Source organism: Mixophyes fleayi, chromosome 5 (assembly GCF_038048845.1).
Source record: "Mixophyes fleayi isolate aMixFle1 chromosome 5, aMixFle1.hap1, whole genome shotgun sequence".
In the NCBI taxonomy this organism is placed as follows: Eukaryota; Metazoa; Chordata; class Amphibia; order Anura; family Limnodynastidae; genus Mixophyes; species Mixophyes fleayi.
In genome coordinates this window covers 239,401,150-239,427,155 of record NC_134406.1, presented here as the reverse complement: position 1 = coordinate 239,427,155, position 26,006 = coordinate 239,401,150, and the positions used below count along the sequence as shown (strand labels likewise).

Below are 26,006 nucleotides of genomic sequence, written 5' to 3'. Positions count from 1 at the left end.
AAAGATGAATCCCTATGGGTGCTATATGTAATGAATGTATATAAAATATTTCTACTAAGGTTCAGCAGCTGTGGATAATCCTATAATTAGTACAAGCTGAAAGAGAATTGTGTCTGCGCTATACCATTAGTATAAAAAGTACTATATAAATTAGTAGAAAAACAGAAGAACATAAGTGTCATTCCTTGTACTAAAAATGTATGTGTTAATTTATTCAATACAGTAAAATAAACTATATACAGAAAACATATAAAAACACATTAGAAGATTGTTCAAATAAAACAGAGCAGTGTTGTGTGGAAATCATCCAAAAATCGAGGTAATGTTGTTCAGAACGAAATATAATCCACATATGCTAAAAGTTATGTTGAAAACTTCTGTGGATATAATGGCAGCACTCGTGAGCAGTGATGCTGGTGATATAGCATCGATTAGCATTGTAGTATTTACCAAGTTGACGGCTATATTGCATGTAAAAACATATAGTACTTAATGGTGTAGTGTAGTCACAAGTCTATTTTCAGCCCTAGACAATGCAGATCCAGCTACCACATATAGTCTCCAACACCATGGCACACCAAACAAACCAGTTATCTGTAGTAGTGCCCTCGCGCTGCAGAGTGTCACTGGAGGTAATCTTGTTCCTATCCCGATTTTCCTCCTCTCTAAATTTATCCTTTCATCATACATCACTGCCCTTTTTTATTTGCGAAACAAACATTCTTCAAATCGTACACCCACCCAGTCTTCTAGCCCACATTGCCTTTTTGCCACCTTCTACTCCTCTGCCCACATTCTCCTCCCTCTTTTTCTCACAGCTCATGATTTTTCCATTTACTTCAAAGACGAGATTGCCACCATTCGATAAGATGTTTCCTTATGCCGAATTCCACATTCTCCACCCACACCACCTAACGTCACATACACTCCCCAAGCCGTCCTTAATTCACTCTCTCCAGTAACTGAAGATGAAATCTCTGCACTCATCTCATCTTCTCACCCTACAACCTGTCCCCTCAACCCTATTCCCTTCCAATGTCTCCGCTCCCTCTCCTCCAGTGCATGCCCACCTCTAACTCACCTCTTCAACCTGTCTCTCTACTCTGGCATATTTCCAGCCTCCATTAAACATGCGCTCAACTCATCAATTCTAAAGAAACCAACTCTCGATCCAGCCTATCTCACCAACTACCGGCCTATATCTCTCCTCCCCTTTGTACCCTAATCACTCAGTGAGACAGGCATTTGCCTCCAAACTACTTTTCTCTCCTCTCACTCCATTTTCGACTCTCTGCAATCAGGCTTCCGCCACCTATGTTCCACTGAAATTAGTCTCACAAAAGTGATCGATCTACTTACTTTAAAGTTTATGGGTAATTTTCCATACTCCTTCTCCTGGACCTCTCTGCTGCTTTTGACACTGTTGATCGCCCTCTTCTCCTACACCAGTGTTGGCTAACCTGTGACACTCCAGGTGTTGTAAAACTCCCAGCAAGCTTTGCCAATATATAGCAGCTTATTGCTGGAAGGGTATGCTGGGACTTGTAGTTTCACAACATTTGGAGTGTCACAGGTTAGCCAACACTGTCCTACACACTCTTCACTCCATTGGCCTTTGTGACTGTATTTTCCTGGTTCACTTCACACCTATCGAACAGCTCCTTTTTAGTTTTTCTACCTCTGGCACATTCTCCCCTCCACTCAGACTATCTGTTGGGGTCCCACAAGGCTCTGTTCTTGGCCCTTTACCTTTTACATTGTACACCTCTTCTCTTGATGTACTAATTTGCTAATTTAGCCTTTTGTTCCACCTATTTGCTTAGAACACCAAAATGTGTATCTCTTCCCCTGACCTGATGGCGGAGGTGAGGTGATGGGGGAAATGTATCAAGGCAGATAGGACAAACACATCATCATTTATTTATTTTGAACCACTAATTCCGCAGTGCTGTATGGAGAACTCGCTCACATCAGTCCCTGCCCCAATGGCTATTAGGGAATGTAGACTAACGCACACAGACACATGATAGCTGACTATTGCTGGAGCCTCCAATGTGATTGTTCTGATAAACCACATAAAAAAAAATAAAGGTACGAACAGTGTTTTACTATGCGTCGATTTGTAATTATCCGAATCTTCTTTTTATATTTATCTATTTTTATTCTGAATAAAATGAAAATTTCAATGCGATTTGCAAGTGGGCTGTGCCTGACCATTCATTTTCTTGCATTTTTATGTTTTTCAATGGAGTTATCTCAAAATAGAGCCAATCTAGCAAATACAATGTCATATTCAGAATCTGCACCACAAAGGTACCCCAAAACCGCTCTATTATGATTAGCAATAAAATGTGTGTTGACCAGTACATTTTCCCATATTTTCTTGTACTGTAGTTATATGCGTCAACTAAGAATGTGGATTTTAGATCAGATCAGATATTTTCTAGTACACATTCCTCTCTAATGATTATTATTTGCTTTAACAGTAGGCCTTCATCTCCATGGAAACAAGAGCATAGTTTTATTTTATTTTTATTAGAAGAATAGATAACACCTCACTGGGTAGATGACAGCATATGACCGTATTATCTATCTCTTTGGCTCATTGTTAAATGTACTTTCCAGCACTGTACATGAATATATTACCACTACGGATTTAAAGTTGTGGGAGAAGAAAAAGATTACGATCTGGGTAAGGAGCTGTCATCAGTATATATAATATTTAGGGGCAGATTTATTTTCCTGCATTGTTCATTAGACGCAGGGCTCACATTATTACCGTTAGTACAGTAATTGATGCGCATTATTACCGTTCGGTAATTTTAACGCTGAATTTTGCTCGCAGAGCTGCAAGCAAAAATCTGTGTTGAAATTACCGTAATAATGGTAATAATGCGCATCAATTACTGAAGTAATGGTAATAGTGCGCAGCTTGCGTTGTTCTAAAGAACAACACTGTGAATTTAATCTGCCCCTTAGACTCTCTTAAATTTCACTATACATGGCCAGACACGTTTATGACTAACTTTTGATTTATCTTCTTACTAACTTTGTTTCTATAAAAACTTGGTAAGCCTTTGCATTGGCTATGCAACATACAGTATGTTAATAATGTGTTAGAAGTTGTCATCCTGTAGCTGAAGCTGCTTATGCAGCCTGTAGCCCAGAACATACAGGTAATTTACACTGCACAGCCTGACTTGTTAGGTCAGACCCAACTGTGATGAGAAATTTCAAACAATCCAGGAGGTGCTCCATAATATTAATACTTTTTAATAAACTACATTGGGAGAGCAAGTGTACTTGGGTCATGGTAATAGTAGCTCTAATATTTTTGATATTTAAATAAAGTATTTATTTTTAATCACACATGTTTGATTAATTTCAGGCTATGGGTGTGGCTCATAGTTTAATTAGCAGGTAGAATAGGATAGATGATGTGGTTTGAGAAAGGAGAAGTACTCCCAGAAATGTCACCTACTGATATCCAACTAAAAGCAAAGTTATTTCTTTATTATTTAGTTATTTCTCATACGTCCAATTGGGGGACACTGCTATACATATGGGTATAGTAGGTGTTACCAGGAGTCCAGGCACATAAACAGTTAAATCTGTGAGTGACCCTCCACCCCTGCTATACCCCTCCCACAGGAAGGATATTCAGTTTAGTTTTTGTGCCTTAGGAGTAGAGATGGGCGGGCTCGGTTTCTTGAAAACTGAACCCACCCGAATTTAGGGGATCCGAGTACCGAGCCGAGTTGGCTCTGTACTTTCGCTCCTATTCGGATTCCAAAACGAGGCAAAACGTCATTGTGACGTCGTCGGATCTCGCAAGTTTTGGAATCCATAAATACCGCTCTCCACAGCAATCTAGTGCCATTTGAGAGAGGGATACAAAAGGGGTAGGATAGAGTGACAAAGCACAGAGCTCCATTGCTGAATTTCTCATTGCTGAAATACAAATATACAAGTCCTTGCAGGCTTTTTGTTAGAATTTGCAGTAATAAGTGTAGGGTGTTATCCAAATGGATTCACAGCAGTACACAGAAGAGCAGGAGCAGCAAGCAGCTGCTGCCACCAGTCCTGATGATAGTTATCCCTGTACGTCATCTAGTAAAGCCTGTGTAAAAGTACATAGTCTTTTGAAGTCAGGGAAAAAAAAAACAAAAACAACTTTTCCTGTATTGCACCTTTATTTCTCTTCAACACGGTAAAAGGTAACTGCCGATTTAAAAAAAAAACAAAAAACGTTGCCAACATACCATTCTACACACGCAGTGGCAAAGAAAGAATGAGGCCTTCGCCTTTGAGTGCGAGATCTAAAATTGTTACTGAGGCTTCTTTTTGTAAGGTCACTCGTGACCAAGTAATTCTGAGTTCAAAAGTGGTGCACAAATACTGTTACATGTAAAAGCCGAGCTGGAAGAAAACCGTAAAGCATTAGAGGAAAATGTATGCTCAGATTCAGAAATGACACCAATCCCTGAGGAGAGTCCATCCACGAGTGGTATGTGTAATCGTGACCATTGTGATAGTGTACCCATAAAGGTCAGTGATTGCGGCTATGGAACAGGGAGAGTTTTTAGCTTCCCTAGATGTAAAGGACAAAACTTACCTGCACATTCCTATTTGGCAGGGCCATCACTGTTTACTTCACTTTGCAGTAGGGGAAAATCATTTCCAATTCAGGGCGTTCCCCCTTCGATCCAGCGACCGCCCCGAGGGTAGTTACAAAGGTGATGGCAGTAATGGCGGCCCTTCTCTGCTTTCAAGGGGTCACCATAATTCCTTTCTCATAGTCCTTTGGGGGACACTGCACGCCCACCCTTGCTCTGAATGTTATATGGTTCACTGTGGTGGTGATTAACTAACTTAGTTGACCTCCTTCGAGCTTTGTTAGACATAAACTGAATATCCTTCCTGTGGGTGGGGTATAGCAGGGGTGGAGTGTCACTCAGTTTTAAGTGCCTGGACTCCTGGTACCACCTACTATACCCCTATGTATAGCAGTGTCCCTCTATGGACTACGAGAGAGGATTTTTGTACTCGCTCTAAAATCCCTATTTTCTTTATTAATTCGTTATTTCTTTATCTTTAAAACTTGAGATGTAAAGGCCAATGAGTGACTTGCTTTGTTGACCTATTTAATATTTAGACTAGATTATTTTATAAAAATTAAATAAAATAAATTTCATAAATTCAGATATTTATTGTAATTGTGTTATCTGTTATGTTCATTTTATCGCTACCAATAAACATTGTCCAATGCGATTTATTGGGGTTCCAACGCACAAAGATATTTAATTGCAAAATATAGCAGGATTTACAGCAAGCCATGCTGGATTATAAAAGATATAACCATAAACAGGAAAGTATGAAAACCGAATATATTACATTTTTGCTAGCACTTCACCTGGGCCTAGGTCCATGTAGTTTGCAGTCAGGAAGATTTTAACAAAGGCCCAGGAGCTTGCTTATATGTAGTTTCAGTTAACAAAAAACACTGATGATGTCACTATGTACACAGATAACACTCTGGTCTTCATTGGTCCAGGGTTAACGGTGTTCCAGTTGTCTCCTGGTCATAGGTCAGTTCATCTGATCTTCTAACAAAGAAGGGGGCTGCTGACTCCAGCTGTTGCCTACGTATCTTCCTGCTGAAGAACCGGTTTAAACTGACCCATAAACAAAGCACTTTTGAGTATTAATCTCATATTGCTCATAACTTGCGACCACTAGATGCGATCGCTACTCTGTCGAAACCGGGTTAATGCTGGTGAAATGAGCTTTAATGTGAGACCAAAACCCTTTACCTTTTGGAGGACCTTAGCCATAAAAACCTTTTACTATAATTTCATCTATGTATAAATAATCTAATACATTTTACTAATCAAAAAAATGTGGATTGGAACCTTAATAAATGTGTACTATTTATAAGTGTAAGTGCGAATGTAAATGTGTGTTATTAATCCATGTAATTCCGTCATTACACGTGGCATACTAATCGCACGGTAAAACAATATTAATCAGTTTAGTTTACTTCATCCAATTATTTGACTTTCACATATCGGAACTGCACGGTTGGGGTAACAAGCAGTTGCTGCACTCTGGGTGGGTCTGGACGCTGTTATGTTAGTGGATTGTAACACATGTACTGCAAATGTAGTAGCATCACTTGATTTAATTCTTCAGAATATTTGTATTAGTGTTGTCTGCACTCTCAGAAGGCAGCCACGTTGTGAGCTGAACCAATGTAGGCTGCATTTACAGACTCCATCTTATTAGTCGAAGCTAGTGACATCACTGGCAAATTCGTTACTGAGGATTGGCTTAGCCCACAAAAATGGTTGACTCCACTCTGAAGGCAACAATGTACACTTTAGCGCTCACTAAGAAAATGGAGGGTAGGGGGAGCACATGGAGGTTTTATTTTTTTGCTGTCCTGAGCATACAAGTGTACCTTTTTTAAGTGTTGATCGACAACAGTGAACATGTAAAGAGACCATTGTGTGTCTGTGTCCTGGGTTGAAGTTGTATAAAAGCAGGCATATGCTATTACCTCTCTGAAATGTAGAGAAAGCCACAGTGTTCTTAATGGAATTCCCAAATACAGGATGCCTTCCTTGTAATCAGGGCAAACCTGGAATGCAAAAAGTACACCACTTAGCTTCTAGTGGTGGTCTGACTTCTCCATTGCAAGATTACATAGAGATTTTGTGCCATCTCTGTCCTGTTAGAGGTTTTATTCCAACTATCAAACACGGTATTGTTTTGTATGTGTCCAATAATTAATTGAATTGAAAAATGTATATGGAGTTGGTATGGATCCCATTCTAGTCTCGAAGACCTTTCCATCGCTCTCTGACCAATGTTGGCACTGTGATATGCCTTCTGGACCAATATCTCACATTAGGGGGCATACCCAGGTTTTCAGCTAAAAAAAAAGGGATTTTTTTACTTTGAGACTACTGGCTATAAAGCTTACTTTCCAATAAACATACTTCTGGGTTTGTTTGTTTTTCTGTTTTATTGTACTCTATTTCCTCTTTTTAAACGTTTTACTTTCCCTGGAGTTATATTTAGGTATTGGAGGTCAGTGGAAGGTCTCTCTCACTTCAGAAAAAGAGGGGGGAGATTGCTGCACTACGCACATATTAGGAGTTGGCTGTAGCAGAAAATTAGACCTTTACCACTGCTTGCGCTGAGAGGATCATGTGTATAGATTCCGGTCAATTTAGTATTTAACCCAGCCAACATATTAGGAACGTGTAGGTGTTTGCTCTATTGACCTAATGTTCTTTCACTTGGCTGTTTGATTTCAGGTCCTTGTTTGTGAGTGTTTTGTTTTTCTTCAGAGGTTGTCGGTGAATTTGTACTAATGCATTCTTCAATACTGGTGACAGAATTACACACCATCTCTAGTTGAGCTCATATCCAGATCTGCCAAATCGTGTGTCATAAAGCGGCAAGTGCCAAGTTGTGAGGGAACATTTGAGCAGTATTAAAACTATAGCTTATACCTAAATGGAAAGTACATAGTGAGGTGTATACACCCCTACTCAGTTTGTTTCAAACAGGCAGAGCAGGAGAAGTAGTGTATACTGCGTGGGGCCGTTGGACACATTGGAGAACTAGGCAGGTACAGTGAATAGAGCTTGGAAATGTTTTATTTCCCAAAACTAAAGGTTTAGTTCAAATGGAGTTACCCTTTCAAATAAAAAGGGATCTACCTTCAGTGATGTCCTAGTTAGTACATGGTAATGGCCCTTCTTATGAACCTTTTTTAAATGGTGAAAATTTCCAAATGTGAACCATGAAGATGAAATACATTGCTCTGTGTTTTGTACCTTTTAACAGAGCTGTAGTGTTTAAATATGATCTCCCCACTCTATTACTGACAGCTGAAACCCCTCCCACATCTCTAGGATGGTGTCTGTGACAACTGGCCCCTCCCCTCTGTATGTATCAACCATTCCACATAGTGCATTTCTGCAAAGCAAGTCTGACTAACTGTCAGTCATTGTGTCTGTCTTGTCATCCAGCTGCAGAGGAGTCAGAGGGCATGGTGGATATACAGTATAAGCACTCCAGTTATTTTGTGCATAGTAATAAACTCTGTATTACATGGCCTTTGACATATATTAATGTTAAATGCTTGATCTTTAATCTTAACATATGGATGAAAAAAATAAATCTTATTGAATCGTCTCCTTTAGCACATACAATGTCAGAAACATTGGTTTTTTTTTTTCAAGTTCCCACCTTATTTATTAAAGCACATGGTTTGCTCACTGCCGTTTTTTTATTGACGTGAACGCATTGGCAAACGTGTCAGGTTTGTAATAACAAAGGTTTCTCATTGCAGAATATTTATTTGAAACTGATGTGTAGGGCATCGAAATCGATAGCACTATATTTTGTGACTGTCCTGTTCAGCCTAATGTCTTTCTATAGCTGGGTGTTTCTGCAGACTTTGCACAATTTCACAATGAATTTGCTGTTCTCGGCAGATGTGTTTTAAACAGTGTCTTTTACAGACTGAACTAAACGGTATAAAATTTGAGAAACACATTTAACCAAAAGATGGAGAAACTTGGCCTGTATATCATTGTGTTTGTATTGTATATTGGAACCAACACTTGATCATTTCGGCATTCTAGTGTAAACCGTAGCCTCTTCATTTTAAAATTACTTAGCCAGGATTAGCAACTGGAAATAAAGACATGGCTACATTTTTTTCAGATCAGTTCTTGCCTCAGATAGCTGTTAGAAAATGTAGACATCATTTTATGCCTGTGTGTATTAATTTGGTTGCATTGAAGCCTAGAGAAGAATATATAAAACCGATCCGATCTGTTCCTGAGCAATTACAGCCCCCTTCTGTAAATCTGTATCTGACCAGTACTTCCCCAGCATTCCAGCTAAAAGATTAGGACAATGACCATGTCCCCAATATTAGGATCAACACCCCCCCCACATTATTCATCACACAACATGCAATTTTAGTGTCCACACCCCTAAATCTGTAGGGTCATATTGCTTGTGATTGCTGAAAATCAGGACTGTTGTGTAAAGATTGGGACTGATATGTACGGTTTACTTTCCCTTGTTATGCACGTTTTGTCGCTATCCAATAACGATTGTCGAATCTCGATTTGTGTTTCCAAAGCACAAAAGTAATTTAATATCCAAAAGTAGAAGAATAATAATGTGAAATAAAACAAGTACAGCTGTTACTTATCGCAGGCGCTGTGGATCCAGTGAACAGTCATTCAGGTCTGAAGTCTGTGGTCAAAGAAGACTGATCACTAAGCCCAGAGCCCCTGCTTATTTACAGTCAGAGAATACAGTAAAACAATGCAGATGACGTGTCTTGCTTCTATTGGTCCAGGCTTCAGGAAGGTCCAGTGTACTGCAGGTCATAGGCCAGTTCAAACCAAAAATATCCAAAGGTGGGGGTCAACTCTCCAGGGGATGTGCTCCGACTTTCCGGCCAAGAATCCAGTTTCAACTAGTCTATTAGCATTTTATAGTCAGTATCACTTTAAACATTTATTCCCTAACATCGCTAACTAGAGTATGCAATGTGCGATCCCTTCGGCGAATGAACCGGACAACTGCTGATGACTAGGGGATTAAAAGGATACTAAACATGACATAGTTCCTGCAACCTGAACCTTTTGATTTCACTGATATGCATATAACTTATAATACTAAACATAAATACTGCTATATTTTGATATAACTATGTGTTGCAACTAGAATTAATGTGTACTAATTACAAATGTGTGTGTTCGTGTGAAAGTGAGTAAAAGTGTAAAAACTGTTATTGCCACGTGTTGCGGCTGGATACGTCCTTATACGCCGTAGCGTACTCTACGCATAATTTTAGACAAAGACAACCAAATCTGCTCGATATTAATTGAAATGACTTCATCCAATTTGCTGACTTCGACACCCTGGAAAATTTTTAAGTTTTGTCCCTGAAAGTATCCCTGGTTTTCACTGTTGACTGATTTCCTAGTACGATTCCATTGTTTTTGTTGCTGGGTACTGTTCTTTTATACTATAAAACATGCTGTACAAGTTAAAATTGAGTGGATTGGTATATAAAAGTCAACAAAATTGTATTATGAGCTTGCTTTCAAATGCTGTCACGTGCATTGTATCTACCTTCCTAATGATCTTTTTTTTTTCCCCCATTCCTCTTTTAAATATTTGAAAAATGTACAAAAAGTATATTTGGAAATGTACAAGAAAAGCAGAACTGGTGTAATTTGTTTTTTTGGTACCTACATGTCACTTAATGTACTTTGTGAATTGCACATGGTTTGGCAGATTGTATGAACGCTTAAAGCGGCGGTTCCCAAAGTGTGCGCCGCGGCTCTGTCACTGGGGTGCCGCGGCGCTGTCACTGGGGTGCCAGACATAAAAAAAAAAAAGAAGGAACACAGAAACTTACCAATCCGCGCGGCGCCGGGACCCAGCAGCCTCCTCTCCCCCGCAGCTGTCACTGAATATCGACGTCAGTGACAGCTGCGGGAGAGAGGAGTCTGCTAGGTCCCGGCGCCACGCGGATTGGTAAGTTTCTGTGTTCCTTCTTTTTTTTTTATGTCTGGCGCAGGGCAGAGTGAGGGATCGTGGCAGAGGAGGGGACAGAGGGAGGGCAGAGGAGGGGGACAGAGGGGGCAGTGTGCCTGGATGCAGAGGGGCATTTTTGCATACAACTAAAAAAGTATTTCTGTCGTGAGCTAAATACTTATTACAATTTTTTGACCCAACTACTTCTAAAACAGGACTGCTCAGTAAATATTTTGGAGGGGTGCCTTGAAAAAATTTGTAGGCTCTAAGGGTGCCGCGAACTGCAAAAGTTTGGGAACCACTGGTTAAAGGAAAGAATCTCCTTGTGGGTCTAAGCTTTTGCAACATTTGGCATTTAATGCAAATTATATAATGCTACTAGATTTAGTATTGTACAGTGATTATTGACATTATTTGGTGCAGAACAATAATAATTCTGGACACAATGTTGGACTATTTTTGCTGGATTAGAATACAAAAGTTTTAAAGAATTTCAGTTCCGTCACTTCAAATTAATACTATTTGAATGAAGGAAAATGTTATTGATTGATACAGATCTCTATATCTCAGTGTTGTCACCCACACACATTTTGATTTTCATACAATTCAATTAAATACAACCATATATTGAGATTGGTTTTAACTTGTATAGCCAGCTTTAGTTAGGACTTGTACTTGGATTTTTCTAAAGCACAATGATCCCTGTCTTGGAGCATTGTATTTCCAAATATTATGTTTCATACAGTCTATGTATAATATACGTTGAATTATCAGTGAATGAACTATCCAAAAGTAGTTGCATTGGAAATATATAGTGCTGAGAGTGGAGGATTTTCAGCAAATAAAGGCTTTAAATAGTTCTCCAAGATGAGATTAGTGAGGAATGTATAGGGGTGAAAATTTTATGTCTGAATAGAAAAATGTAATGGTTATTGTAATATAAGGCCAGTAAAGGGCAACTTCATCGCATACATTCCACAAGTTGTTATAAGTATTGTAGGTTGGTCAATTACAGAAAACTTACTATCTCTCTCTGCTTTTTCATACAACATGTCCTCCTTCAAAATATCCTTTTAATCCTTTTTTTTTTTCTCAATCTTAATTTTTTATATTTTCAAACGCTCTCTCCCTATCAGGGTGATCTTCTGCTGCTTTGGAATCACGTCTCCAAGTTAGAACTTTAAATTAGTGATTTAAAACATCCGCTGTCATACACATCATATCATATAACATGCTGATGATCATTGAGACAATGATGGTAATGAGATCACAAGGATAACACTAGAGCACACTGTTCCAAATAGGTTGGTACATCTTGCCCCCCAGTTTTGCCTTGTTTGAAGGATTATTCTACATGAAGAAAGAAATTTGTAATGGAACTTCCTCCAAATATTAGAACTGCGCAGTTCGGCAGAAATTACCTGGCCAGCTCCAAACTGTGATCTGTTAGATGTTAGAAGACATGAGACCTCCACAGATATATAGATGGGGGAAATTAATTCAAATTGTTTTTTGGAGGATTGAGCCTTTATATAAAGTCACTAGTTGTGTATTAAGGGATGTATAACCTTTTTTATGTAGTGTTTTGATATTGCATTTATGTTATTAAATAAGTGTGGATAAGGAAGTGATATGAAAACCACAGATATATAGAAGTCTAAGTTTTATATAATTCTTACCATCGTTTTTATCTAAATGGTTTGTGAATTAAACTTTATTCGCGCAATAATAAGAACAATCTTAATTTCTGTCTTTCACAGATGTTCTCCAGTCAATCCTTCCTACATGATACAAGTGAACTCTATACCAGGTAACATTGTGTATGTGAAAGTGGGAGCATCCTAACAATATGTAACTGTATGCAACATATTTAACATAACAAATAAGACAGGATTGTTTTAGTCTGGACTATCTGAAGTATAGTTTTCATTCACTGCAGTACCTGCTTCTAACCTGCAGGTGGCACTGTTGCAATTACTGTCTATAGAAACCATTTGGCCAGTATGTTGATGATACGGACTAAACAATGTTCATGCAGTGAAAGTTGTATTCCTGGATGTTAAACATTAAGAATAAGGCCCTGTACATACGTGTGTTGAGAAACGGTCATACTATGTGCATAATGAGTGCATATAACACTATTATATTTTACTTGTGATCGCTGCAGACAACAGTGGTATTCACCCAAAGAGCTTGCCTGACTGGAAGAAACGCGTGTACAGATCCATTCACTTTATTTTTATTTAACTATCCATGTTGAATAGCGTATAACAGGCTTTAAGGTTGTGTGTTAAAAGCCTGCTTTCAGCACATATGTGTTCAAGGCTTTTACTCTTGAAAAATAAATGTTATAAACCGTAATAATACCATTAAGTGCTAATTTTGCTGGGTAAAAAGCAACTAAACAAACAAGATATACTTATTCAAACCCAATATGTTGTCTTGTAATCTAATAAATAGATGTTGTGGCTATTTCACATTTTTATAATTTCTTACAACATGGACACTAAATGCACTTATTTGGGAATTTGTGTCACTGGTCTGTGTAATGTTACATACTGTATATATAACAAAGTGCAACTGAAGGTTTTTTAAAATGTAAATAACAGACAATAAGCAGGTGTTAGGCACCTTGTTTAATAATTGGTAGATTCTCATTCTGCTATATTTCTTTAGTTCCATTGGGTTAAATGGGTACTGTTGGTGCATAGCAATTTTCATATTATTCCACCTATTCTCGTGGGATTGAGGTTTGGGTTTTAACTGGGACACACGTTTTGTTTTGGGGGTTTTTTCGTTTTTGGATTATTATTTTTTTTTTACATTTTCAAAAAATGACTTTAAACTGTAAGCTTTAGGTCATTGTCCTACCGGTCTTTTGTCAAGGGCATTCGCCTCAACTGTTCACTATAACAGAGCAGTATGTCAATGTTACAGAGTACTATCTGCTATCACAAAGTAGCATAAGAAGAGAGCACCACTGTGTAATATCGCAGGTTATTATATATAGGAAAATGAGGGCGAGTAACCTCTATTCCTGTGGCCCTCTGCATACTTGGAAGTATTGGTAAATGATTTTCTAATCTTGGTTTCCTTACATTAACTCAGAAAGGAATAACATGAATTGGACTTGTACATTTGCAAAACATGCAAATAAATAAATGATGTTTGTAACCAGTTAATGATTACCTTCTGTGTTACTTGTACTATTAAACTAGAACTATACAGACCATTTGGTTTTTATCCTGTTGGTTCCTCTTTTGATCCCTATTTTTTGTGTACCAGCAACTATAAAACCTGTTGTTGAGATTTTTTTATTCTTACTATACATAACAATAAACGAGTTTTAATGAAATTCGAAACGAAACCATTGATTCCAAAGCCCATAAACATTGACCCTTGATATACATACCTGTGCAAGTTTAATTTTACACCTTTGTTTTACAGCTGACCCTAATTGCATAATACTAATACTCTTATTAGGGTCCGTCAGTAGTAGAAGAGGAACAAGTGTTTACAAGTAAAATGTATAAAACTTAACAAAAAACTTAGTGTGAATATAATCAAACAGGAAATGGGGGGTGATTTTTCTTTTTTTGCCTCTGTTCCTGGGTTGAAAGAAGTTTGTAGTACAGGTATTCCTCACTTAACGACCGACCTATTTAGTGACCATTCGGACTGACCAACCCGTTGTTACGTCCGGCTCCGCCGCTCAGCAATAGGGGAAATTAATGACCTGTGCCCTTGCGACGGGAAGTAATCACGCCCTTAGTACCCGCATAGTTTCTTTCTGAGCTGAAGAAGACAAGACAAGACAAGACGCACCTGATACCCTTGCAGTCTCCATTGTGCGGTAAGTTAGCTCTACAGTACTTGAAACTTGTACAGTATTTTCATCATTCAACTAAGCTGCTGAAACTATTTTAAAATGAAAAGAATTTTTATTATTTTAGTAACCAGATACATAGGACACTATTTATACGAGTGCCCCACATCCCCATTATGTAGGTCCCCCAAACAAGACTTGCAATAATTTGCCATATATGTCCTCGCTATTAAAGCATGTGTATGTGCATGTGTAAGTTAGCTCTCATTCACACTCAATTAGTACATACAACATACAGCTGTACATACAGTATTTGGTTTCTAAATTTGAACCCTTGTGTGCACCCATAGATAAAAAATGTCCAAAAAAAGAAAGGCTATTGACCTTGAGATGAAAATGAAGATTATTAAAGACTATGAAGCTGGTAAAAAAGTGAAAGTGATAGCAGAAGATTTGGAGCTGGCACATTCGACCATTTCAACAATTCTGAAGGACAAAGAGAGAGTGAAAGAGGCAGTGAAAGCCTCAACGGGATTTAAAGCCATCATAACAAGGCAGCGGAAAGGCTTCATTCATGAAATGGAGAAGTTACTGGCAATCTGGTTTGACGACCAGCTACAAAAAAGAATGCCGATGAGCCTTTTCATAATTCAAGCTAAGGCACGCAGTATCTTTGATACTTTGAAGGAGCGTGAAGGAGAGGAGGAATCAATAGAAACATTTATGGCAAGCCATGGATGGTTTCAACGGTTTTGTCGAAGATTCAATTTGCATAATCGTAGTACCTGTGGTGAGGCAGCAAGCGCTGACTTTGAAGCAGCTAAAAAATTTGTTCACGAATTTGATGAAATCATTGAGAAAGGTGGCTACTGTATGGAACAGATATTTAATGTGGATGAGACCGGACTTTTTTGGAAAAAAATGCCGGAAAGGTCTTACATTCACAAGGAAGCAAAGACAATGCCCGGTTTCAAGGCTTTTAAAGATAGGATCACCCTGTTGTTGGGAGGAAATATCGCCGGGTTCAAGTTAAAGCCTTTCCTCATCTATCGCTCAGAGAACCCACGTGCATTTAAGCAGATTAATAAGCACACATTGCCCGTTTACTACCGTTCAAATAAGAAGGCATGGATGACACAAGCTTTGTTTGAGGATTGGTTCCTCAACTGCTTCATACCCCAAGTCAAGCAATATTGTCAGGGGAAGGGAGTTGTCTTTAAAATTATGCTCCTCCTTGATAATGCCCCAGGCCATCCACACCCGGATGTAAAGGTGGTGTATCTGCCTAAAAACACAACTGCCATTCTTCAGCCAATGGATCAGGGGGCTATAGCCACGTTCAAAGCGCACTATTTGCGCACAACTTTTTCCAAAGCTGTAGCAGAAACTGAAAGTAATGAGGTAACCCTTCGAGATTTTTGGAAGTCGTACAATATTTATCACTGCATACAGAATGTTGATTCATCTTGGAAGGAAGTGTCAGAAAAATGTATGCAAGGCATATGGAAAAAATGCCTAAAAAGATTTGCAAATAATTTTGGAAGTATTTGATGTAGACACACAGGTCGATGTCATAAATCAAACATCTGTGCAACTAGCTAGCAATCTTAATTTAGAGGTTGAAGTAGAAGATATTGAAGAACTAGTGGAATATGTTGAGGGAGAGCTGAGCAACAAAGACTTAATGGAGTTGGAAGCTCAGCAACACTTGGAAAATGATGACGGAGAGGAAACAATGGAAGAAGTACAAAAGAAGTTCACTTTAAAAAAGTTAGCTGGTGTGTTTTCAAAAGTGAATGCGGCTATGTTACAGCTAGAGGCTATGGACCCAAATGTGGAACGGTTCATGAAAGTGGAGCGGAAAATAAATAATGTTTTACTATGCTATCGTGAAATTTATGAAGAAAAGAAAAAAATTACTAAACAAACCACTAAAAGAATACTTCCCGAAACCTACACCTAGGACCTCCACTCATACATCTACAGGTCCTTAGATATCCTTGCTGTGATCTCCCTGGGCCCTCTTTGTTATACAGTACTGTACTGTAATTGTTGCTGTTTGTACAGCTTTACTGTACCAATGTTTCTTTTATGTTATGCAGTTATGCAAAGTAAAGCAAACTTCAAAATACAATTTTCTTTTGTCCATTTCTTTATTCAGAATCAATATAAATGATTACAATACATGTAGGTGTATATTACAGTACTGTACTCACTTAGCGACCAATTCGCTTAACGACCTAGTCGTTGGAACGGAACTCGGTCGTTAAGTGAGGAATACCTGTACTGTAATACTATAGAAAAAAAACAAAAAACGTATTTGAAGTCGTTCAGATTGTTTCAACTCTAAATAAGCAAACTTCAACCTGGTTGAACCTTACATCATACTTTAGCCTGTGAAGGCTCCTTCCCAACCTACTGCCTCTTGCTCATCAGTCTAAGGCTAGGTACACACTGGAGGTTTTCTGCTGATTATCGGACCAATCGCCCAATAAACGACCACTCGGCTACATATCGCGTTAGTGGGTATACTACACGATGAATGACAATCGTTCCAAAGTGCCGATTGTCGTGTCATTTGGTTGGTCACACTGTTTAATAATCGCGTTCCAGTCACCTTCCGATCATGTAGTGTGTATGCACTCATGATCACGAACTCTCATAGAGTTTAGAGTGATGGCCTTTTCAGCCTGTGCCGGCAATGAACATGTCCTGGTGACTAAATGTAGAGAATGCTGCAGAATAATTTGTTTGTTCTCAGACTGAATATTTTGTTTGAGTCACAGAAGCTAACGAAATTCGTTACGACATGTGGATAGCTATAACAAGGTGGTATTAATCAGTGTGACAGGAATGAATACATATTGTCCTGTCATTCTCTAAATGACTATAGGACCAGATAAACAGCACCGATCTGAAGGTAAATCATGTGTAGTGTGTGTGCATGAATCGCCTGACCGGTCGGACCTTCAGTCATAGGTACAATCGTCGTAGATAACAGATTGGTCAGAAAATTCTCTAGTGTGTACCTAGCCTAAGCTAGAAGGACCAGAGGTGGCTTTCCAAGGTCAGTCACTACCAATCGCAATGTATAGCCCTATTCTAAATCCTTTCTCTTTTTGGTGATTATTGAGTTAGAAAGTTACAATACTAGCCGAGGACAACATGGGGCCAGGATCATATAGAGGTTATGTATGGATTCTAGCATTTAGTCATTCTAAGCCTCAGTGGGAACCTGGGGGCTGTGTGCCAGGAATGGTGTTGGTGTCGGACAATTGGAAGGTTAGCGATGGTGCATGGCTTACTATGTGATATAACTTGAGCAGAACCCCCCCACCCCCCTACAGTCACTGCATGTATTATACTTGGTCTATAAGTCGACCCTGTATTTTTATGGTATAGTCCTTGCAGGCTGTTATATCCTTTAACATCTATCTCTATAATGGACAAAACCTTTTGGCAATAAGGGAGAGGAGATGAATTCAGGGATTTGGGGCATGACAATAAACATAACTTGTTAATTAGCGATAATTAGCTGGTAGCATATGATTAAAGGTGTCATTGAGCTATGCAAATTTATATAAGTAACTCCTGGTTTTGTGATTAGTTACTGATGCATATTTACCTTCTGCGTTGCATCAAGGATCCTTGTATGTACTTTGAACTGCTGCATGTCTCTGCCCTCTGCGTCTGATAAATGGAGCAGACACCCATTATTATGAGTGAGGCATGTTGGCAATTTGGGGCTGTGCCAGTGATACTTTGTTTGCATGAATCTGTGACGTGTCTCAGCTGTTTTCCCCAGCAGCAGCTGCGGACTGCCGAGCGTGCAATGCAAATTTATTTTGTCATGTGTGATTTATGCTGTTCTCAGAGTTTTATTTTTGTATATTTTTTTTTTCTTAATAAAACCAAGCAAACCACTATTTCAAGTAGTAAAATAAACCTGTTAAGGGCACAATTTATTTTTCCAATAAGTGAAATCTTATTACACCGTATCATCCCCCAGCATCCTATTCCTTTTGTTGACAAAGTACAGTGTGATCTCGCTTTTGTAAAATTCTCATTATTGTGAAACTGCAAGATATAATTATTTGTCAAAATGCCAGCTCCCTGGAGGTAACTGGCTGTCGCTATGTATGGGGGAATTTTATGGCTCTATAAAACTAGGTGAAATATTTGAATCCTCATACCTGGTAGAAAAAAATAACAAGGTAAAAAATAATAATTCTAAGTAAAAGTTTATTTAATATAGGTTTTAAACAGAAAGCAATCGGCAAGATGATGTGTAAAATGAGATCTCTTTGCACTTTTCAGTTCATTGAAAACTAAAAAAGTTCAATAAACATCAAACAATTGCGTAACAAGAAATGGACAGAGAATATAGACAGACTTTAAAGTCACTTCCTTGTGCTGCTGTACAACTAACACCATAATATGCCAACTATACCTTTTTATAAGCTTCACAAATGCGTTGTACACAGAAACAGAGCAGCTTCCATAGATCAAGTGTAATATCATCATCACCATTTATTTATATAGCGCCACTAATTCCGCAGCGCTGTACAGAGAACTCATTCATATCAGTCTCTGCCCCAGTAAAGCTTACAGTCTAAATTCCCACACGCACACACACACACGCACTAGAGTCAATTTTGTTGGCAGCCAATTAACCTACTAGTATGTTTTTGGAGTATGGGAGGAAACCGGAGCACCTGGAGGAAACCCAGCAAACTTTGGGAGAACATACAAACTCCTCACTGATAAGGCCATGGTTGGGAATCGAACTCATGACCCCAGTGCTGTAAGGCAGAAGTGCTAACCACTTAGCCACCGTGCTGTCCATAATATGATTTTGATATGGACATATCGGAATATCACTCACATTTAGGATACTTTTATATTGCACATATGAGCATTTGGCGTACTCTCCACCACATTCAAACAGTAGTCTGTCATCGAGCACCATCGTAACACATTTGCCAATCTGACAAACCTGCCTTAACTATATAGAGTATAACTCTTGTATTCTCAGAAGCTGGTGAGTCTGACCATGTGTAAGTAAATATAAATCCGTATGTCCAGATGGTTTCTTATTTGCTTCTGATATTTGCAATGCACATGGGTTGTTGTCGATGTACTTACAGCCTTGTCTGCAGGTTTTATTTAATTCAACTGTAAGTTTTAAAGGCCTTTTGACCGTTCAGTCAAATTGGCATAACACCGCCATTTGGGCAGGACCTGAATAAGTCCTAATCATATTTAGTTAGTCGATTGCCACATCAATGTGTGTGTGGCCATAAGACTTGCCAGATTGCATGGCATCCTGCTACACGAGGTTGGTTCTACATGTCCAGAATAGTGAATAAGGCCATAAGCAATCTAACGAAAACTCGTTAGAGAACTGTCGAAAACTGACGGGAGTCCATGGATCTCCCTGCTAGGTGTCAAGGTAGGTGACTGTGGTAATAATGTGAGGTATGTCTTCATGGTAGACAATGGGTTCCCTGATGCGAGTAGAGCAACATTTGAATGTCATAGTGAAACCTAAAGATTGTTGGTCAGATTATAGGGCCCCACAGATTCCGTACCACCACTCAAAGGCCACACAATTATTGTACAGGCATGACATAAACTCAGTGATCACTTTATTGGGTACACCTGCTCGTTAATGCAAATATCTAATCAGCTAATCATTTGGCAGCAAATCAAAGGATAAAAGAATACATACATGGTCAAGATATTCAGTTGTTTTGACCAAACACCAGCATGGGGAGGAAATGTGATCTACGTGACCGTGGAGTGATTGTTGGTGCCAGACAAGATGGTTTGAGTGTGTCAGAAACTGCTGACTCCTGATCTCCTGGGATTTTCATGCACAACAGTCACTAGAGTTTATAGAGAATGGTGCGCAAAACAAAAAACATCCAATGAGCGCCCGTTCTGTGGACAGAAATGGCTTGTTCTTGTGAGAGGTCAGACGAGAATGGGCAGGCTGCTTCAGGGTGACCGGAAGGTGACCGTAACTGAAATAACCATGTATTACAACATTGATGTGCAGATTAGCATCTCCGAATGCACAGGACGTAGAGCCTTGAAGAGGATGGCCTACAGCAGCAGACGTTCCACTCCTGTCAGCTAAAAACAGAAAACTGTGGCTACAGGCTCCGCAAAACTGGACAGTTGAACAGTGGAAAAACATTCCCTGGCCTGACAAATTTTTTTTATTTCCCAATCTCCATCATGCCGATGGTAGGGTCAGAATTTTCGTAAACAACATTAATCCATAGATCCATCTTGCATTGTGTTAATGGTGCAGGCTGATGGTGTCGATGTAATGGAGGTGGGAATGTTTTCTTGACACACACATTAGGCCTCCTTAATGACATACAAGCATCCTTTAAATGCTACAGCCTACCTGAGTATTGTTGCTGACCATGACAAAGTTCAGTGTACTCCAATGGTCTCCACAGTCATCATATCACATTCCAATAGAGCACATTTGGGATGGGGTAGAACAGGAGATTTGCAGCAGAATCGCGCTGGTGCTGCAGATTTCGGGTCAACATGGACCAGAATCTCTAAGGAATGTTTCCAGCACTTTGTTGAATCCATAGCACAAAGAATTCAGGCTGTTCTGGAATTACTGGAAAAAGGGGGTCTTAACCAGTACTAGAAAGATGTACTTATAAAGTTTCTACTGATTGTATATGAATACAATAAACATAGTAATAATTAAGCATCATAGCACAAACGTGGATCCATGCTACAATACTTTAGCCTCCATGGTTATGAGATCTCAGTACCGTTATAAAACATCTGGGAAGAGATGAAAAGATTTGGAGTAGAAATCCACCACCTGCTAATTAGCAACAACCATAAAACATATTGTGGTGCCATCATCTATGTGCCACACTCTTTTTACGCCATGTTGAGTCCATTCCCTGACATATATTTGCATCTAGGGCACAATTCAAATCAGAACACAAATTGCATACAAGTTGCGGTTTACAAAAGTGCACAGCACATAAGTGTTCTGACAGTATTCAAATCCTAGCTGATCTCAAGATGCATTTTGATTTGAATCTGGTTGTAGATAGGTACATCCTGCCTACACAGTACATGCCGTATGTTAATAGACAGAACAGCGTGCTGTATACATACAAGCATATGCGCAATATAAGGTCACATCAGAATGCATGCAAACAAATTTATAGTAATAAATAAAGGAGCAACTAAACCAAATAATTAATAAAAATATTGTTTTAAAAAAATATTTTTGGGAGATTTTTCTTTTTTTTTTTTTTTTTTTTACATTAAATTCATAAATCAAGGTGTTAACCTGTGTGTCCAGTACATTGTTTTTATGCTCTGCCCTACTTGCATACACAGTTTCTGTGCTAGATACTGGCATACATACTTGTAGTTTTCCAAGCAGAGATTACAATCGCTATCAGTCGGCACTTACACCTGACCTGTAGCTGGTTCAAATAATATGTCTGGTAACAAGCGTATTTAAGAGACGCCTAAGGCTTGAATCGTCCGCGTCTGCACGCCCTTCTGTACATTGCCTATGTCCATCTGACCCTTTCACCCTCTCTTCCCAGAGTTTTTTTAATGGTACTGAGATCTCATAACCGTGGAGGTCAAAGAATTTCCTAGTCATGTAGCATGGAGCTTTGTTTGTGTTAAGATGCTTAATTCCTGTATCTATTGTCATGTTTGTTGTATCCGTGTACTCTCATTACCCACTTTATAAGGGTCACCTTTCTAGTACTGGGTAAGAGCTTTGAAGTCGGAAGTGTCATTTGCGTTTGGACATGAATTGCATTAATTGGCGTAAGATCAGTTTCTGCGCATGCACAGATCTGTTTCACACAAGATAAGACATTCAAATGGACTTGGATCCAAACATGAATTGGGCCCCTAGTTTTTACATTTATCTCTTGAGTTTTTAGGCAGTATGGGAGATTAAAGTTCCTTGTGTTCAGGCCAGGTCGGCTGTCCGGAAAAGTCTCTACAGTCTCTGGTTGGCACAAGATGCATTGTGAAAACATTACTCTGTTAATTCCTTTTTTTTTTTTACATTTATTTAAAACATTCCACCGTTTGCAGTGTTTTATCCATGTTTTACTCCTAAATTAGAGATGCGCCGGTAGTATGATTTTTAGAGAAATGTGTAAAAACTAAAACTGCTTAATGGTGACATTTTCCAGGTTTCACAATTGGGAATTTGCTGCATCTGCAGAATACAACAAAGAGCATCTGCAAAACGAAAAGCCCACACCTAGAATAGTTTTACTCCGGAAGATTAAAACCACAATGTCTAGTAATGATGTGTTTGGTTCAAATCTCTGTAGAAGAGAAGTGGGTGCGCCATGTAATGTAAATACCACATTTCTCTTATGTAACTAACTAGGTATCTGTAGGCTTCAGATTGTCCATGTGACTGTTTGTTGGGTGGGATCACTTACATGACTTATTTGGATTCATTCTGAGTTTTTTAAACCATACATTGGATTACATTTTTTAAATCCTTTTCATGGCCACCGAACAGGTGCGTCTGGGCACATCCTGCACAGTGCATTCCTGGTAGATAATGGCACACTACAGTCCTCATCATGTTATGTTACCATACCTCCCAACATTTGTGTGAAATCTGGACAAAATAAACCACGCCTCCAATCCAACCAAACTCCTCCTCCAGAATGTTCACATTTGCTTAAAACTTCACCTACTTTTAATGTAAGCCCCACCGCGAGGAACATTTTCAGGTACTAGAATGTCTAAAGCCGTAAAACCCAGAATGGCCTCATGAAAATAGGGACAGTTGATCAAATTTGTTCTAATACTGACAATCTTCAGCCATAGGGGGGTGGGCAGTCATTTCAGGAATTTGTTGGCAGCCCATTGTAAATGTCTTTCTGTTTATAAGTGACCCACATCGCCCATATAGGTTGAACATGAATTTGCTATAGAGTTGCAGGGACTTGAATGATGATGATATGGCAGAAAATAAGACAAAGTTCTCTCAAGGATTAATAACATTCTGTCCTAGTTCAAACCACTGGTACATTCATTTCTCTCTCCAGCAATACACCAATTACCTCTACAAAGATCAATCATTAGCTGTCTAAGGAAATGCCCACTGCCGCTGTAATTGGTGGTCAGTCGTCGGCCTTCTAGTGGAATGTCTGTGGCCATCAAGAGGGTTATTAGACTCCGGGGGCTCCGGAGGAGCCACTCTTTAGTCCAGACATTTAGTACTGATTTTGATCACTCTTTTATATTTCTGATTGTTTTCTTGCTGCCTGACACTATATTGATTTTTAGCAATGTCAGAATGGCTTTACATTCTTCTGAACAGAACAAAATTCACACTCCCTTCAATAGCAAGTTGTTCAAGTCTTGAGTTGGCAAAACATTACCCAACCAATGACCCTGCCATCAATATTCTGGACAGTTGGCATGCCTATCTCATTGTGGAATGCTATCTATGTTTTTCAACATAACAATCTCATCCCCAGTAAGGCCACACTTGACTCATCTATCCATAGGACATTCCTCCAGAATCTTGTATCATTCTCCTATAGCAAATTTAAAAGATTCCTAAAACTAAATTACAAGATGCCTTTTATAAAAGTGCTGCTACATCATTCACAAATGTTTCTGTAGAAGTTCCCATACCTTAGCGGGAGTTGAGATTTGTGATGTTGTATTAGATTTACTAAGCTCTTCAAGCTACTGCTCTGTTAATTGCTATTTCAGACTGAGGGAAGGTGACTGTCTTTGTCTCAGTAACGTTATTCTGTTACATATGGACTGATCCTGTAATTAGGGACCAGTTCCCATCGGCAGCTTCTCTTTCCAGTTTGGCAACACACATGCCTGCCCAAATAGTTCCAAGAATTGAGCAGCTGGATCAGGTGGGAGCGCACATTGACCGGAAATGCAGTGGTCACCTGCCAGATGTATTTTTGGACATAATGTTCTGATTGGATCATTTTTGGGGCCACACATTGGGGCACGTTGTTGATTATAGGCTACACATATACAGTCTACATTTGAAAGAAGTTTCGAACACAAGTTAAGCGAATGTAAATAACCCCCAAAACATTGTACCAAATGAGACCTGATTGAATTTTCATGTGCGTCTAATTTGCGTTCCATGCAGTGCATCTGGCGCACGACTACACAGTTGACAACTTATATTCATCACGGTGTCATTGTAAAGGCAATGAGATGTCTTTAAGAAGAAGCGTTTACATACTGTATGTGTTTGGCTTTAACACGAAAGAAGCTTCTTATTTTGTCGGACGCATGTTTAAAAAAAAAATGTAGACTGATCGCACTGGGTAATGCAGTGAAATGTTTATGCATTGTTTAACACTCAGTAAATGCATTGAAAATGCCAGTATATACTTTATTCTTCAAGGCAGGTTACCTGAAGAATGTGTCTTCCCCCACAATCATTTTATTACTCAATAGTCATTTCTGATAAAGTTTAATTTTTTTGTGTTAGTAGAAACTCTCTTTTCTAAATGTTCTAGGTGAGCAATAATTTCTGCTTTTTAGGATCCCATTCATTCCTTTTTTTTTTTTTTTTTTTTACCCAAGACTTTTGTAATTGATACTGACCAGATGAGAGGAGCCAAGGGTTCCCTGGTTGTTCTTTGTGACTTGTTTGATCCGGATTATGTTTAGGTTATACGATCTAAATATTTTCATTTCCATTTATATTCTACATAAAGGTTATCAATCAGCCAAGACAATGTGACTCCAAAACTGGACTGCTAAGATATTTGACTTCCTTATATAAAATTTAATATGTCACTTAACACACTTATTTAAAGCTAAGAGTTTCTATTATTCAACTTGTAAGTATTGGGATGTGGGGGTAGGATTTTGATTTTTCATAAATTGTTTTTAATCTGAATATTTTCTTTTCACTACTCTGTGCTACCGTAGGTCTGGCTTCATACTTTCTTCCATTTCTCTCCTCCCATAACAGTCATCCTCTATTTTTAGAGCGCCATTAATTCCGCAGCGCTGTACCAGAGCACTCACATCTGTCCCTGCCGCATTGGAGTTTACAGTCTAAATTCCCTAACACATACATACACATACACACATACACACACACACATACACACATACACATACACATACACACATACACATACACATACACATACACATACACATACACATACACATACACATACACACATACACACACACACACATACACACACACACACATACACACACACACACACACACACACATATACACATACACACACACTGAGATTTTGCAGCCAATTAACCTACTAGTATGTTTTTGGAGTGTGGGAGGAAAGCGGAGCACCCAGAGAAAACCCACGCAAACACAGGGAGACCATACAAATCCACACAGAGAAGGCCATGGTTGGGAATCGATTGGCCGACTCATCTCCTAATATACTCTGTGCTGTTGTGAATGTTCCCATGATCTGATTGGCTAGAGGTTATGTACCTGCCACTTCAAAGCTGGGCCATAACCAAACAGCAGGAGATGAAGATTGAATACAAAAAGGTGCTTGGACCCTTTCAAATGA

The 26,006-nt window shown here is 38.9% G+C and overlaps 1 protein-coding gene across 3 annotated transcripts in view; it reads left to right on the top strand.

Moving 5' to 3' along the window:
• PAG1 (phosphoprotein membrane anchor with glycosphingolipid microdomains 1) overlaps window positions 1–26,006 on the top strand; it is a 194,793-nt gene that overhangs the window by 58,611 nt on the left and 110,176 nt on the right. For 2 of the 3 annotated variants that reach the window (XM_075213705.1, XM_075213701.1), the window contains exon 2: window positions 12,342–12,391. The exons of the other annotated variant lie outside the window; for it this stretch is intronic. The gene's annotated coding sequence lies outside the window, so the exon portion shown is untranslated. The remainder of the gene's footprint in view (window positions 1–12,341; window positions 12,392–26,006) is intronic. 3 annotated transcript variants of the gene reach the window in all.